This window comes from Excalfactoria chinensis, chromosome 1, assembly GCF_039878825.1.
Source record: "Excalfactoria chinensis isolate bCotChi1 chromosome 1, bCotChi1.hap2, whole genome shotgun sequence".
NCBI lineage: Eukaryota > Metazoa > Chordata > Aves > Galliformes > Phasianidae > Excalfactoria > Excalfactoria chinensis.
In genome coordinates, this window is record NC_092825.1 from 59,561,843 (window position 1) to 59,575,479 (window position 13,637).

A 13,637-nucleotide genomic window follows, 5' to 3' on the forward strand; every position below is an offset into this window, starting at 1 on the left:
CACTTGTACCTTGCCCCTTCTCCTAAACAAATCCATACCCAGGAGTTCTCCGGTGCTCCTGTCTTTGAGCTGCCTCAGCTCACACACGCACATTCGGCAAAGCAATGGGGTTAGAGAGAGGATGCCAGACACCTGGCAACACGCTTCCAGCAGGCCCCGTGGGAATCAATGGCTTTGCTGCGTGACCTTGAGCAAGTCACCTGCTCCTTCCTCGCTGCCTTCATTTCTCAGAGCTGGCCAGCAACACACTTAAAGCTGCCTGTCCTTGTAAAGCACTCTCCGACATCGTGCAAAACACAGCAACGGTGACCCTCAGCCCCGAGCAAAACCTCGAGCGCTCAGGCTGCTTTTACAACCGCGGAGAACTTTACCGTTACGAAGGTTTGTCGCTGCGCTAGAATGCCCACGTTAGCTGTTAATTCTTACAGCGGCAAAGCAAACTCTCGCTTACTATTACCTGCTCCAAGGCACAGCCAAGCGCCCGTCACCCACCGAAGCGGTGGGAAAGGGACACGGGGCTCTCCCTCCCGCAAGCGCTCCCGCTCGCCGCTCCGGGACCCGCCGCTGACGGGCTGCGCTGCGGCACGTCTCCCCGCGCCCCGCCGGCAGCTGTAACAGCGATACGACCACGCACCGCTTCAACACCGCCTGCTTGTGACACCGGGGTGCTCCGCTCCCCGCAGCGGTCCCGGCAGGTGCCGCCCAGCCCGGCCCCGCCGCTCCCCAGCTCCGCGCGCCCCACGCTGCAGCCGCCCACTCGGCGCTCACCTCCTCGCGATGCCGGGCTGCGCCGTGGCGCTCAGCGAGCGAGGGAGGTACGACCCGGCCCGGCCCGGCCCCGGGCGCTCCTGCCGGAGGCAGCGGCGCGGCCGCACAATGCGGACACCCCGCCCGCCCGGCGGCGGCGGCTCCCGCGGTGCCCTCCGCCAGCGGCGCTGCAGCGCCCCCTGCCGGCCGCACGGTGTCTCTGCGAGAGCGTCTCCAGTGCTGCCTTTCCTTCCCTCTGGCTTGCTCACCAGTACCTCCCTGCACCCTGTGTAATTGTGTAAAGCCAGACAGTCTCTTCCAGTCCTTAGAATAAAACAGCAAAGTGACAGCGAGGCCGTTTCTTTAAACCTCCTTCTGTGTCAGCACCGGCTCTTCATACGGCGCTCTTCCTCCACGCACCCCATCCTGTGTTACGGCAAAGGAAAGCATTGTTGTTTCAATTTGCAAACGGGGAAAATGAAGCATGTAATTGCATCAGTCCACTCGAGAGGTCAGAGCCAGGGATAAAGCTTTGAAGCAACGGGACAAAATTTACTGGACAACTCTTGCTTCCACGTTTATTAAACTATGCAGCGATGTAAAGGTAGATGAATAACAGATGCAAACCAATGTGAGCTCAAAAGCACTTAAAGTCCAGTGGACGTCCCTCTCATGTTTCTGCTCCAGCCCAAATCTAAATGAGATACAAGGTGAGCAAAAGAAATAGCTCTCCCTCCTCTGTCCTTCTCAATGCAAAAGTAAATCAAAGTCAGACTGGAAAAGATGAGCCCACATCTCTATACGAGAGCACAGGCAGCATTTAGGAGGCATCAGCCCTGAGCAGAAATGAGCACCTACCATTCCCCACAGGCTGTGCCAGCTGTGGGCACTCAGGAGCAGATCCTAAAGTAGTTGTACAACGTATCATTCAAAAGCAAAAAAGAAAATTAGAAAGCAGATGTGAGAGCAGGAGTGTGGTTTGTGCTTTCCTTGTTGAAAATAAACACTGAAACTTTAAGCCTTCATTCTTTGTTTGGTTTACATAATTTAGAGGGATTAGATTTTTCCATCATCCTAAGAGAGGAACTGGTGAGTGTCTATTTTGCATCTGGGGAAACGTGTGCTCGTCTGGAGGCCTGACATGTGTTTTGCGTCTATGGAATTCACCCTGCATGGGGCTGTCAAATTAAATACGATAACAGGCTTTTCCAAAGCAGTAGATAATTTATTGGTCATTAAAAATCCCAGTCACTGTGCAATCTGCTTGAGACGAAGTCTCCTGGTGCCAGGGCATAAGAATTCAGTAAACACCAATCCTGGCAAACAGGCAAAGTTTTGGACTATTGAGACACACAGGCCTGGTTCAGAACCACGTCTGTTGCTGTTTGCTTCCTCTGGCTTCATGTATAACGTTGATGGGTTTGGGTGAGCTTTTTTTCCCTTCCTAAAATGAGTTTTGAAATTCATCAGTTTTAGTTTTGTAGACCAAAGACCTTGGTCTTTTTGCCATGATTTGCCACACTTTGCCATGCGTGCATGCTTTGCCATAAGCAGTGGTTTCCCTGCAACTGTGCCTGGCACAGTGTTTTCTCACTGGCTTTGCCACTTGTGCTGATCCTGAAACACGCTTATGGGTGTGATCTTTGCATGGGGAAGGAGACATAGAATTGCAGAATCATACAATCATATAATCACAGAAACGTTTGAGTTGGAAGGGACCCTTAAAGGTCCAACTCCCCTGCAGTGAACAGGTACACCCACAGGTAGATCAGCTTGATCAGAACCCCTCCAGCCTAACCTTGAATGTTTCCAGGGATGGGGCATCCACCACCTCTCTGAGCTACCTGTTCCCACTTCCCTTGTGAAGACCATCACATTGGCTCCCTGCAGGGTGGTAGAGCAGAGTGGCGTAACATTACTGGCATGACAACCAGCATGTGAAGTTGATGTGTAAACAGGAAAGGAATGGTGGTGTTTTTCTACCAAACTGGAGATTCCATGGTAGATGTCAGTGTTGCAGGTTTCAATGACTTTTGAAAGAAGATTTGGGCATAAAGTTTGATGGGACTCGTGAGAAAGGAAAAGATGACAAAGACCTGATTTCACAAAGGCATCTAGGAGCTTGAGTCTTATAAAAGCCACTGTCACTTCGTTCTCTGATCACCTTTGGTCGTCTGAATCCAAACTGTAGAGCAGATGACACCAATGTCAGCAAGAGTGAGGAGACAGACTCTCCTGGTCTGCAGGTAAGGTTCCTGCAGTTAGTAAAGGATTATCAAGCTCAGGATTAATACCTTTGCTTGTGCCTTAGAAGAACAACTCAGAACTGCAGAAAGGGTTGCTCTAGAGCCATGCACACTTGGTCAGAGCTGGATGCTTGTGCTGAGCAGCAGCCCACCAGTGACTAGGCTCACAGCATCCTCCTGAGAGCTGAGGTGGTGCTTGATTACTGTTAGGAAAACTATAGAATAAATAACAAGTTAACAAATATTTGTAGCTGTCTCTAAAGGTTCAAAGAGAAACATTCTGATTCTTTTCTTCATTTTCACAGAATATCTTCCAAATGTTTCTGTGTTGGCTTCCAGCAATGTACATAAATCTGTTCAGTTATGCTAATCCAGTGACATAAAAAGAAACTGCAACTTTGTCATTGGTTTATGAACAAACTTTGGTTTTAGTCTGTAGTCATTATAATGCCCTGCTGCTTTAAATTAATGTTGCCTTTGCTTATGTTTTCCCTCGTAGCTCATGAAACACTGAGTTTATGGTGATGTGCTTCTTGAGTGTACGCTAAGGCTTTATAACTTCTCTCTTTTCTTACTATGTATAAGAAAAATTAAACACTTTTGTTTTAAGATACAGGCTTTATTGTTCAATAGGTGTTTATTTCTAGTGTAGTAATTGAGACCACAGTCCTGGAAACATTTGCTTGTGTTTACATGAGCAGGCTTAATGAAGTAGCTAAGGAAGCTACAGCTTCCCCTTTAGGATAACCTGGTGCCATACTAACTCTGTGCCACTTCACAGGAAAATATCTGTGCATCACAGGCATGAAATCCTTCACATATATTATTACTGTGTTTTTTGTTGTATGTGCAATTAATTCAGGCCCTTGTGGAGATTTAAAGAACAAGCAGATAGATACTGAACTTTGCTGAAATTCAGGCTATAACAATCTCTGATCTGAAGTTCTGTGACAGCCTGTATTGACGTTGCAGCCACAAAGAGAGAAGAATCTGGGCTTCAACATTTTGTTTCATTTGGCTTAATGAGGTGCCAAAACAGAGCACTGGAGAGGGGCAAGGGATGCTCTTCGCGGCATCTTGTGGATCTCACACATGGAAATGCCTCTTTGCTGTTTTCTGATTCAGGCCTTCTATTTCAAACACTTGGCATGTTTGCAAAGAGATGTGTAAATACACAGCTTGGGTTTTTTGCAGTGGCAAGATTTTTATAAGGTATACTTCGAAGTGATACATGTGCATGCAATGGGAGCTATGCTAGGTAGTTTAGCAACATATAAATTAATGTTTTGTAATACAAGACAAATGGGTTCTCTTCCAATATTTAAAGGGGGCCTACAGGAAAGATATGTAGGGAGTCTCAATCAGGGAGTACAGAAGATACTCTTCATTATAAGGGCAGCGAGGCCCTGGCACAGCTGCCCAGAGAAGCTGTGGTGCCCCATCCCTGGAGTGTTCAGGGCCAGTTTGGATGGTGTTCTGGGCATCCTGAGCTGCTGGGTGGCAGCCCTGCCCATGGCACAGGATGTTGGAACCAGGTGATCTTTAAGTTCCCTTTCAACTCGAACCATATTGTGATTCTGTGATTCTATTGCTCACATTAGAAGTCACAAATTCTGCTCATCGGTGCCACTGATTAGGTTTCATCCTGTCAGTCTGCCTTTAAATTTGGGCAAGTTGTGACTACATACTCATTTGGAATACAGCAGTCCTTTTTGTTCTTTGTTTAAGGTTTGCTTTCCTAATATTGTTGTTTCTCCTTCCTCACTCATGGAGTGATCTTTTAATAGCTTTTTATTAAAGGATTAATTAATTAATGTATAGTTATAGAGAAAATAGGGTGACTCTAATTCTCTTGTACATATTCAGAATTATAACATACTTCTGAAAGAAACCAAAGAATTCCAGTTTCGACACTGAAGTAAGTTTGGACTAGTAATTAAATCACCTACGTAATATTATGTAGATCAACTCATAGTCTTCTAACAGAGAGATTTGTGTTATGGATTTGATAAAGTACAGTAATGGAATTAAAAAACTTCTGCTAACAGTTGCAACAAATTTTGCAACAAATGTGCAAGACCAGGCTTTATTAATGAATGAGTTACACTGATGTGTCATCTTAATTTCTTACAGATGTATTCATGTGCTTTGAAAAGACCAGTGGAAATTACCATAAATTCATTTGCTATCCATGTTAATGAATGCTAGCCCTTATTCTTCCTCAACAGTATTATGATTGCAATCTGGATTGCCGTAGGGACCCCACTGTAATTCATCATTGCTTCAGTGTTCAGATTCTCTGGTGGAACCAGATATTGGTGTCGACAGCATCTGGAGTTTTCCGTCTCTCATCTTTTTTTCTACCTCTTCCCTCTGTTTAATCAAGAGAATGAAAGGGGTAATTGCTGCCATCATTAATAATATGTTCAGGGAGCTGAATGACAGAGGATTTTGGAGGATATTTAAACCTAGAGTGTAATAGATACAGACTTGTTCTCTTCCCTTGTTTCTCTCTGAACGTAACTACCACCCAGCAGAAAATGCTGAATGAGGGCTGGGTGGGACATCTCTAGTGCAGAGAACCAGGCCCAGGCAAGTGTTCTGCTTTCAGCCCTGGGGCCTTGCTTGCATTGTGGCTCTGCTTCTATACAAAAGGTAGACCTGTTCATAGAAGTAAGACTGAAGAATATTCACTTTGAACACTCTGTAACATGCCCAGAGAGGCACGAGGCCACTCTCCAATTTCCCACTCTGAAATTTGATAGGCTTCATTGATAGGCTACAATCTTGTTTGAGGCAAGTTGGATTTGGAATCCTTGAGAAAAAGGGGAAATTAATCTTGGTGCCCTGTACCCACCACTGGCTAAAGACAGGGTAAGTATAAAAGGGGGGATGATGAAAAAACTGTCACCATGCTTATATTTTCTCAGCTTTTCTTTCTAAGCTACTTGAGAATGAAATGTTTCATTTCAGGTTGGACAGACCACTCCCTTAACAGAAAATCAGTCTTTTTTATTTTTCTTTTCTAAGAAAACAAAACGTTTATGTCGATTTCTCACTGATGACTACTTCTGCTTGTAAAAGTCTGCTCTATTGTTTACAAAATCCATTAACCTTTATAAAATCTCCAGAACTGTGCTGTGTTCTTTCCTCTGTCCTCTATGCTGTGCTTGGGAGGAGCTCCTGTAAAGATAGTTCATTATCCCCCTTCACATCTAGCCCTTAAAATTCCTCCATGCTGTCACTCTGAAAATGATCTTGACAAGTGTTTGTCTACAAATATGTTATGCCTACTGCATGTGATCAAAATGACATTTGTTTTTCTCCATCTACCCATATCAATCAGTTGTCTTCCAAGAAAAGAATCATGTTGTAGCGGGGAATAACTTTTCCACATCTAAAAGCTCCACGACTGCAATGCCCTATGCACAATTCATATCAATGTGATGGTGACACATCATATAAATATCTTGCAGGAAAAATAGCAAGTGCATTTTTTCAGGCAGGAATTAAGTGACCAACTGTCTGTGAGGCTTGAAAACTCAAGTTACCCAGAGTTTCATAGAACCATAGAATATCCTGAGTTGGATAGGACCAACAAGGATCATTCAGTCCTTCTCCTGGCTTCTCACAAGTTCAGCCACAATCCAAACCTATTTCTGAGAGTGCTGTCCAAACTCTCCTTGAACTCTGGCACTTGGTGCCGTGCCCACTGCCCTGGGGAGCCCTTTCTATGTCCTGTGGTGCAGACCCTGTTCCTGACCCCCAGCTGCCCCTCCTCTGACAGCTCCATGCCATTCCCTTGGGCCCTGCCCCTGTCACAGAGAGCAGAGCTCAGTGCTGCCCCTCCGCTCCCCTCATATACAGATATATTCTTTGATGCTGTTATGATGAATGGTCTCTGGGATTATATATCATTGTTTCTATCCACAGTAACTGGGGAGAAGGCCTGGAGGGGAAAAGCAGCAATTGTTTGGATACTTAACTCCAGTAGCGTTAGTGTCAATCTAAATACATTTTGGAACTCTCCCTGAATTGATGTATAGGGCCATGAAAGAATCACTCAGCCTGTGACTCTTTTCCATTCAGTGAACAGCTGGTGAGGGAAATGAGCTTATTCAGGCATTACAGTAGTTAGCCCAAGCTGGTGACCAGCTCTGAGACTCTGTTCAGCTCTGCCACTGGAGAACATGAGGTTCTCATGGGTTATCTGTCCTCATTGGAAATCATTATTGCTAATCAGTCCAGCTTTTGTACACTCTTTACTGTTACAAAGTGCACCAGAAGTTTCAGTCGGCAACAATGACCATTAGGCACCATTTGTAAATGAGCAATCAACACACAACTTTGTGAGGAGAGAGTAAGCAGCCAGAGATAACCTCCAACCATGCAGAAGGCAAAGTTACCCAACAGACGTTACAGAAATGAATTTCTCAGCATATTATTCTGTGAGGTGGAATGACTCCAAAAGGACTTACTTTGAAAAGCGATTAGTAATGCTATAACTTCAGAAATCTTTTAAGAACTCTTTAAATTCCTGTTGACTTTGCATTCAACTGAAAGCAAAGCTTAAAGGATTCAATAAGATGGAAGCAATGAAAACTGCAAAAGCCAACACCTAAAGATTAAGCTATTTCTTAGGATTTCTCATCTTCATATAAGCACAATCCCATGGAAAACAATGTAATAATATTGTGGAGATTCACTAATCAAGCAGCAGTTAGTGTATTTAAGCTACTCACTATTTTAGTATCCACTGAGAGTGGGGTAGTGGGAATACAATGAAGAGTATTCCTTAAGGAACACTATCTGCTAATGCCTCTCCTATACCCTTAGTCAGTATGATATCATCCACAGTAATAACGTCATTTAAAAAACCATTCAGTTGTGACATGAGTCTTCTGCTTCAAGAATGAAACAGCACATTTTTGCTAATGTCACACAACACCGTAGCTCAGCCAGTTTGCACGTGTAGGTACATGCACAGCAAACAGGCACTAAAAAGAGATACCTTAGTCACAAGCCTTTAACAATATTTTGGCTGACTGGCTAAATTAATTCTAAACCATGCATTCTTTGTAGTCAAGATCATTTCTGTCTTTCTAACAGAAGGAAGGAAGGAAGGAAGGAAGGAAGGAAGGAAGGAAGGAAGGAAGGAAGGAAGGAAGGAAGGAAGGAAGGAAGGAAGGAAGGAAGGAAGGAAGGAAGGAAGGAAGGAAGGAAGGAAGGAAGGAAGGAAGGAAGGAAGGAAGGAGGGAGGGAGGGAGGGAGGGAGGGAGGGAGGGAGGGAGGGAGGGAGGGAGGGAGGGAGCATCCTGAACATTTTTCTCTAGTGTTCCATGCCCAGACCAAAACATCAAAACATCATCTCATAGCTGTCCTTGCAGCATAATAAGGAGACATCAATATATTATGAAGTGTCATGGGCAAAATATAGAAGTAAAGTAACTGTGATGAATCAAGCGTATATTGTAAATACCAGTACTGATGTAAGACTCTGTCATCTGCTTACCAAAAACAAAAATTGTTAGATGATGGTTCTGTTTTAAATTGTTTAACATCTGTTTAGAAGGCCTTGAAGAACTATGAAGAATTCATCTGAGCTTTTTCTGGAAATCAGGCCCCCAGAGGAGCCAGTTGCTTTTGAAAACAACAACTATTGTCTAAAATCCCCATTAACTGAATCAGTACTCATCTTTTGAGTGATGTAATGATTGATTTGACAAATCTCAGACCACTCTGACTTTTACAGAACAGTTATCCAGTATTTTGTAAATACTGGCTCTACATGAGGTGCTTCCAAGCGAGGAGCCAAACTGAGGTAGACCAAGCCACCCACTCTGAATACAGTATGGATGTGTGTATGTGATACTTTGCTTTCACTGTTAGTCACGTAAGTGCACAGAGACAACGTTTCTGTTTTATTTAAAATTACTGGGCACTTCATATTGTTCCCTCTCATGATTCTGAGACAGGCTGAGAGTCAGACCAACACACAAGATATTCACCACATTGAATGCTTGAACATGGGAAAAATATCCCCAGCTGTGGACAGTGTTTCCATTCTGGTCATTGCTATTAATTGTGCTCCCTCCAAACCACCTAGAGAATGGCAAGATATTTCATCCACCCTTAACCATCCAACAAGCATCTAGGCTGAACTGATGAACATTTCTGAAATCTATGGAGTTAGTTCTAACAGGTAGTTAATCTTACCTGTATCTGAAGGCACCTTGAAAGCACCATTGTTTCAATACATACCAACAACTTAATTATCAAGATAATCCTCTTGGAACAAGACTTATCACCTAGCTGGAGATAGATCATAGCAATCCTGCTTCCTCTTATGGTCTAACTAATGTATTTTAATATGAAAGGCATTAAGTTTAGTGACACTCATTTTCGTATTAACTGTGAAATGTTTTGCATTGAGAGCTCACACGGAGTTTTGGTCAAATGAGTCCTATTGCTATCTGGAGCCTTGAAGGTTTAGTTCTCAAGGACCACCCTAATGAGGTGTGTTTGACAAAAAGTGACTGCCCTGCAGCTGGAGATGCAGGAATTCTCTTAGTTCAAAATTCGGCATTCATAGTCTATATTTTTGTCTCCTGAGGCAGGTTGGTGGCTTTCATTTTTGTTCCAGAAGATGCAAAACCTATAAAAATGGCATTCATTTATGGTACAATCCTGTACAGTTTTGCTATGTGATTTTCCTGACCACAGCAGCAGAATTCTGGATAGCTTTATATGTGTTGTTACTGGGAGGTTTTTGCCAAAGTAACTTTGTCTCTTAACTCCTGGTTTTGTCTTCCTTTGGCTTTTACAAACTAAATATACATATATATATGTGTGTGTATATATATATATATATATGTTAGCCACTCTTTCTGTGAACTAATATCTGCATGACTTTAATATGAGATCTGAGGTAGTCACCAGCATCATCTGCAGCTACATAAAGTGTTTGATTGTTCCTTCTCTTGAATCTGAATGGGAGAGACAGTTTGTCTCAGAGGAGGTCCACTATCATCCTCAGCACTAAACCCCACCATTACTGCCATGGCAACCACAAGCCTTTCAGTACAACAACCATCTCCAGATGCACATAGCTATTTAGTGTGGTTTCAGGGTGGCATATCTTTAAAAGGCACAAACTAGATGTCTGTATTTAAAAATTCGGATTCCTGGGCTGGATTCCAAATGAAACAAAGATATTTTCCCTCTTAGCTTTTCTGGGGATGCCATGGTGAGAGGAATGCATTTTTATTTCGTTTTATAAAGCAGGGAGTATGTGCATTCCATGGCTTTGTGCCATCTTCATCATTAAGCCACCTTCTTCCCTGTTGTATATAATTCTGTGAGCACTGAAGCTTTGCTAGACTGTCCAGCCAAACGAAAAATATGCTCCAGAAACAATATGATGTAAAAATGATTGCCTTCCAAGACAGAAAGTAACCTCATCTTCATGTTCCTTATACTATGTTAAAACACCAGTTACATTACTGGTTACCTGACATTACCAAAAAATTTAAAGCAACTCATTGCTTGTGGGTAGCTTCATAAGGACAATTAGAGAAACATGGTGTAGGCACGTCTTTGAACTATCAAAAAGGTACAAGACAAATCCTGTGGAAGAAATGTACTGAGCTTAAAACACAAGATCATTTATGCATGAAAATTTCCCTAGTGAGGCGAAAACCAAAACTGGGTATGGGGGTTCCTGATTTTGGAGGGCATTCATTTTAGGAAGGCATATTCGTCTTCTTGAGTACCTCACTGGGGTCAGTGGAGAAAATGAAGAGAACTTCCAGGAAATTCAGAGCACCTTGTTTGCACGTTCATAACTCCTAACTTCCTTCCTGATCATCATGTCGGAAGGCTTCTAACTTGACACGGGGGAAGGGGGGAAATCATCCTGAGGACAGTCAAACCTCGCAAAGGGTTGCCCAGAAAGGTTATAATGTCTTCCTTCTAAAGTCCCATTGAATATCTCCGAGTAATTCAAGGATTCTGTATTCTGAGCTTCATATATTTCAATGCTATTATGCTTTGTTTTTGCATGGTTGGGTTTTTTCTTTATTTTTGTAGTGGATAAAATCGTTTACTTACATAAGATGTAGCTATATTGGTAATATGCAATAACTTTGATAATTTTACCATGAAAAGAAGAGGTCATGATTTCTGTGAAAAAATAGGAAAAATAATTTTCAAAGATTTCTGAAGATAACATTAATTACTATGAGGATTACTGTATTCACGCAGAGAAAGTAATTCCACCAATTAATTATGATGGATTGGAAGATAAGCAATAACCTATAAATTAAGTAATAAAAATAATTGCAGCTCAACTTTTTAGCACAAAATCTTTTTTTTTTCTTTTTTCCTTTCCTTTTTTTTTTTTTTTAACAAGAAATAGAAATGATCAAAAGCAAGGTTATGATTGTGATGGAAGCAAAAGTGAACTGTATTATTCTCTGTTCACAGAAATCACACAGTACAGGTATTAGGTATGAGCTTTGATTTCTGGGCTTCACTCACAGCTAAAAAGTTGGTTCTGGCCTTGTTGGGCTTAAAGCTCCTTGCTTTCCTCAAAATATATATCTTCTTTCAGCTGAAAACCCGATTACCACTTGTTTTGAAAGGTCGTGTGTTTCTTTTTGGCTTTTAAACAGGTAGATACAAAACATATGCAAAGTGATCCATTTCTCCATTATCAAAGCAATATTTATTGTCTTGGTTGTCCGGAAGAACTGGACAACAGTGCTGAACCAATTGAAAATGTGAGAACTCAGGTATTTTTCAAGTATGAGAATAAGATGCATTGGTACATCAAATAATGAACTGTCTATTGCAATTTTGAAATTCTATAGGAACAAAGTGATAGTGGGGAGATGCCTTCCATGACTGACTAGAAGTGCATTTTTTCAGAGTATTACAATATTATTGCAAAACAGTTTCCATACATACCGAAGTTTGAAGCAACACCTTTCTTGAGACCTAAATTAAAGAAAAATAATTGCTGGTAAACCAACAGCTATCATCTTTCTATGAATGTGTGTCATTGCCAAAGTGGAAGAAAATGGGAAGCAGTTTTATTCAGGAATTTAAATCCACACTCCAATTAGCTCTTAATAAATAAAACCACCTTCAGTCACAGAAGTAAATAAACCTGGGTTTTCTTTGTTTGTTTGTTTGTTTGTTTGTTTGTTTAGTGGGGTGTTTTGAAGGGGAAATTTGGGGATTTCTAATTTTGTTTTTGGGGCAAAGTTTTTTGCTTTTTGTCTTTTGGGTGGTTGCTTTTTCTGGGTTTTGTTTCTGTGTTTCTTGATGGGTTTTCTCATTTTGTTTTCTTTGTTTTTGGGGGATATCTGGTTCTTTGGAAGATTTTGGGGTTTTTCTAGGGCTTCTGTTGTTGTGCTCTGAAGGGCTTGGTTGTTTTTGTTTATTTCTGTGTGATTTTTCTTGGGTTGTTTTCCTTGTTTTGTTTTGGGGGTTGCTTTTAATTTTCATTTTTTCTTTTGAGGGTCTTGTTTTGTGGGGGCTTGCTTTATGGGGAAATTGGTTTTTTATTCGGCTGTTTTGCTTTGGTTTTGGTGTTCTTTGTAGTTTTGGCTCTGAGTTTTTGGCCACGTTGTGGTTGTATTGTTTGTTTTGTTTTGTTCGATTTTTGAAGGGCTTTTTCACTCTTTCCAAATTAAAAAATCTCAACACTTTAAGGAATTGTTTGAAGTTACTGAAGTCTGAAGACTCAGCAAAGAGCAGTATTCAGGTTTTCTGAGGAATTCTGTATACCAGAGAGCCAATAGTAGGTGTACGCATGCTGTAGCAGTAGGATGTGGATAGCATCCCTTCTTTGCTCTTCTTCAGTGTATCGTATGCTCTTATCTCCCTTAAATGAAACAGCATAAAATTATTTTTTCCATACATAAACGGGTCTGGAGAGATTGCAAAAATGTGTTGAAAATTGGTTCTAGGAAGACAAGTGTGAAAAACTATTTTCAGTGATCCTTGTAGTACCTACTGACGGCATTTTTCTTGCACTGGAAATCTTGCACAGCTCCAGGAGTTTCTGTCCCTGCACAAGATACACGTCTCATCCAAGCAAATGTACTGGGAAAAACATTTGTAACTGAACCCCACTATCTCTCATGCAGCTTATTAGAGGGGTTGAAATAAGGAAGAGGCTGATTTTTTACCTTCATTTTCAGGTGTTTTGCATCTGCATTGCTCCTTAGCCATGGCTGGTAGTTAGGACTCAGTTTTGCTAGATTTTGTTTAAAAGTTATTGCTGAAGCAGCAGTCTTTGTCCATAGGAATGTTCCAGTGATTACTTACATACAACATTAATTATTCTATATGGCTCAGGCATCACATTATTGGGAGGAATGTCCTAGTTAGACAGATTATCTGCAACAATGGCAAAATACTTCAGGGCAAGGTTTGGTGGAAAGGCTGAGCTACAATGGGGAAAAAAAAAATAATTATTTGCATCATATAATTAAGAAATGTATAACTGAGCAAGCACTCAAGGGAAGTGAATTAAGAAGCTTTGGGGTAGATTGATTCTAGAAATTCCTTTGACATTTTTTGGTATATGCTTGTTCTATCTTTTGTATGTAAAAGGCTGATAATACAACAATTTAT

General features: G+C 41.7%; 1 protein-coding gene across 2 annotated transcripts in view; it reads right to left on the bottom strand.

The window, feature by feature from the left end:
* RERG (RAS like estrogen regulated growth inhibitor) overlaps window positions 1-907 on the bottom strand; it is a 105,701-nt gene extending 104,794 nt beyond the window's left edge. Inside the window, exon 1 of one of the 2 annotated variants that reach the window (XM_072355519.1) lies at window positions 769-907. The gene's annotated coding sequence lies outside the window, so the exon portion shown is untranslated. Of the gene's footprint in view, window positions 1-457; window positions 660-768 lie in introns of those variants that run through there. The other variant, XM_072355527.1, reaches the window with a different exon arrangement.
* Between the last annotated feature and the right edge of the window lie 12,730 nt (window positions 908-13,637).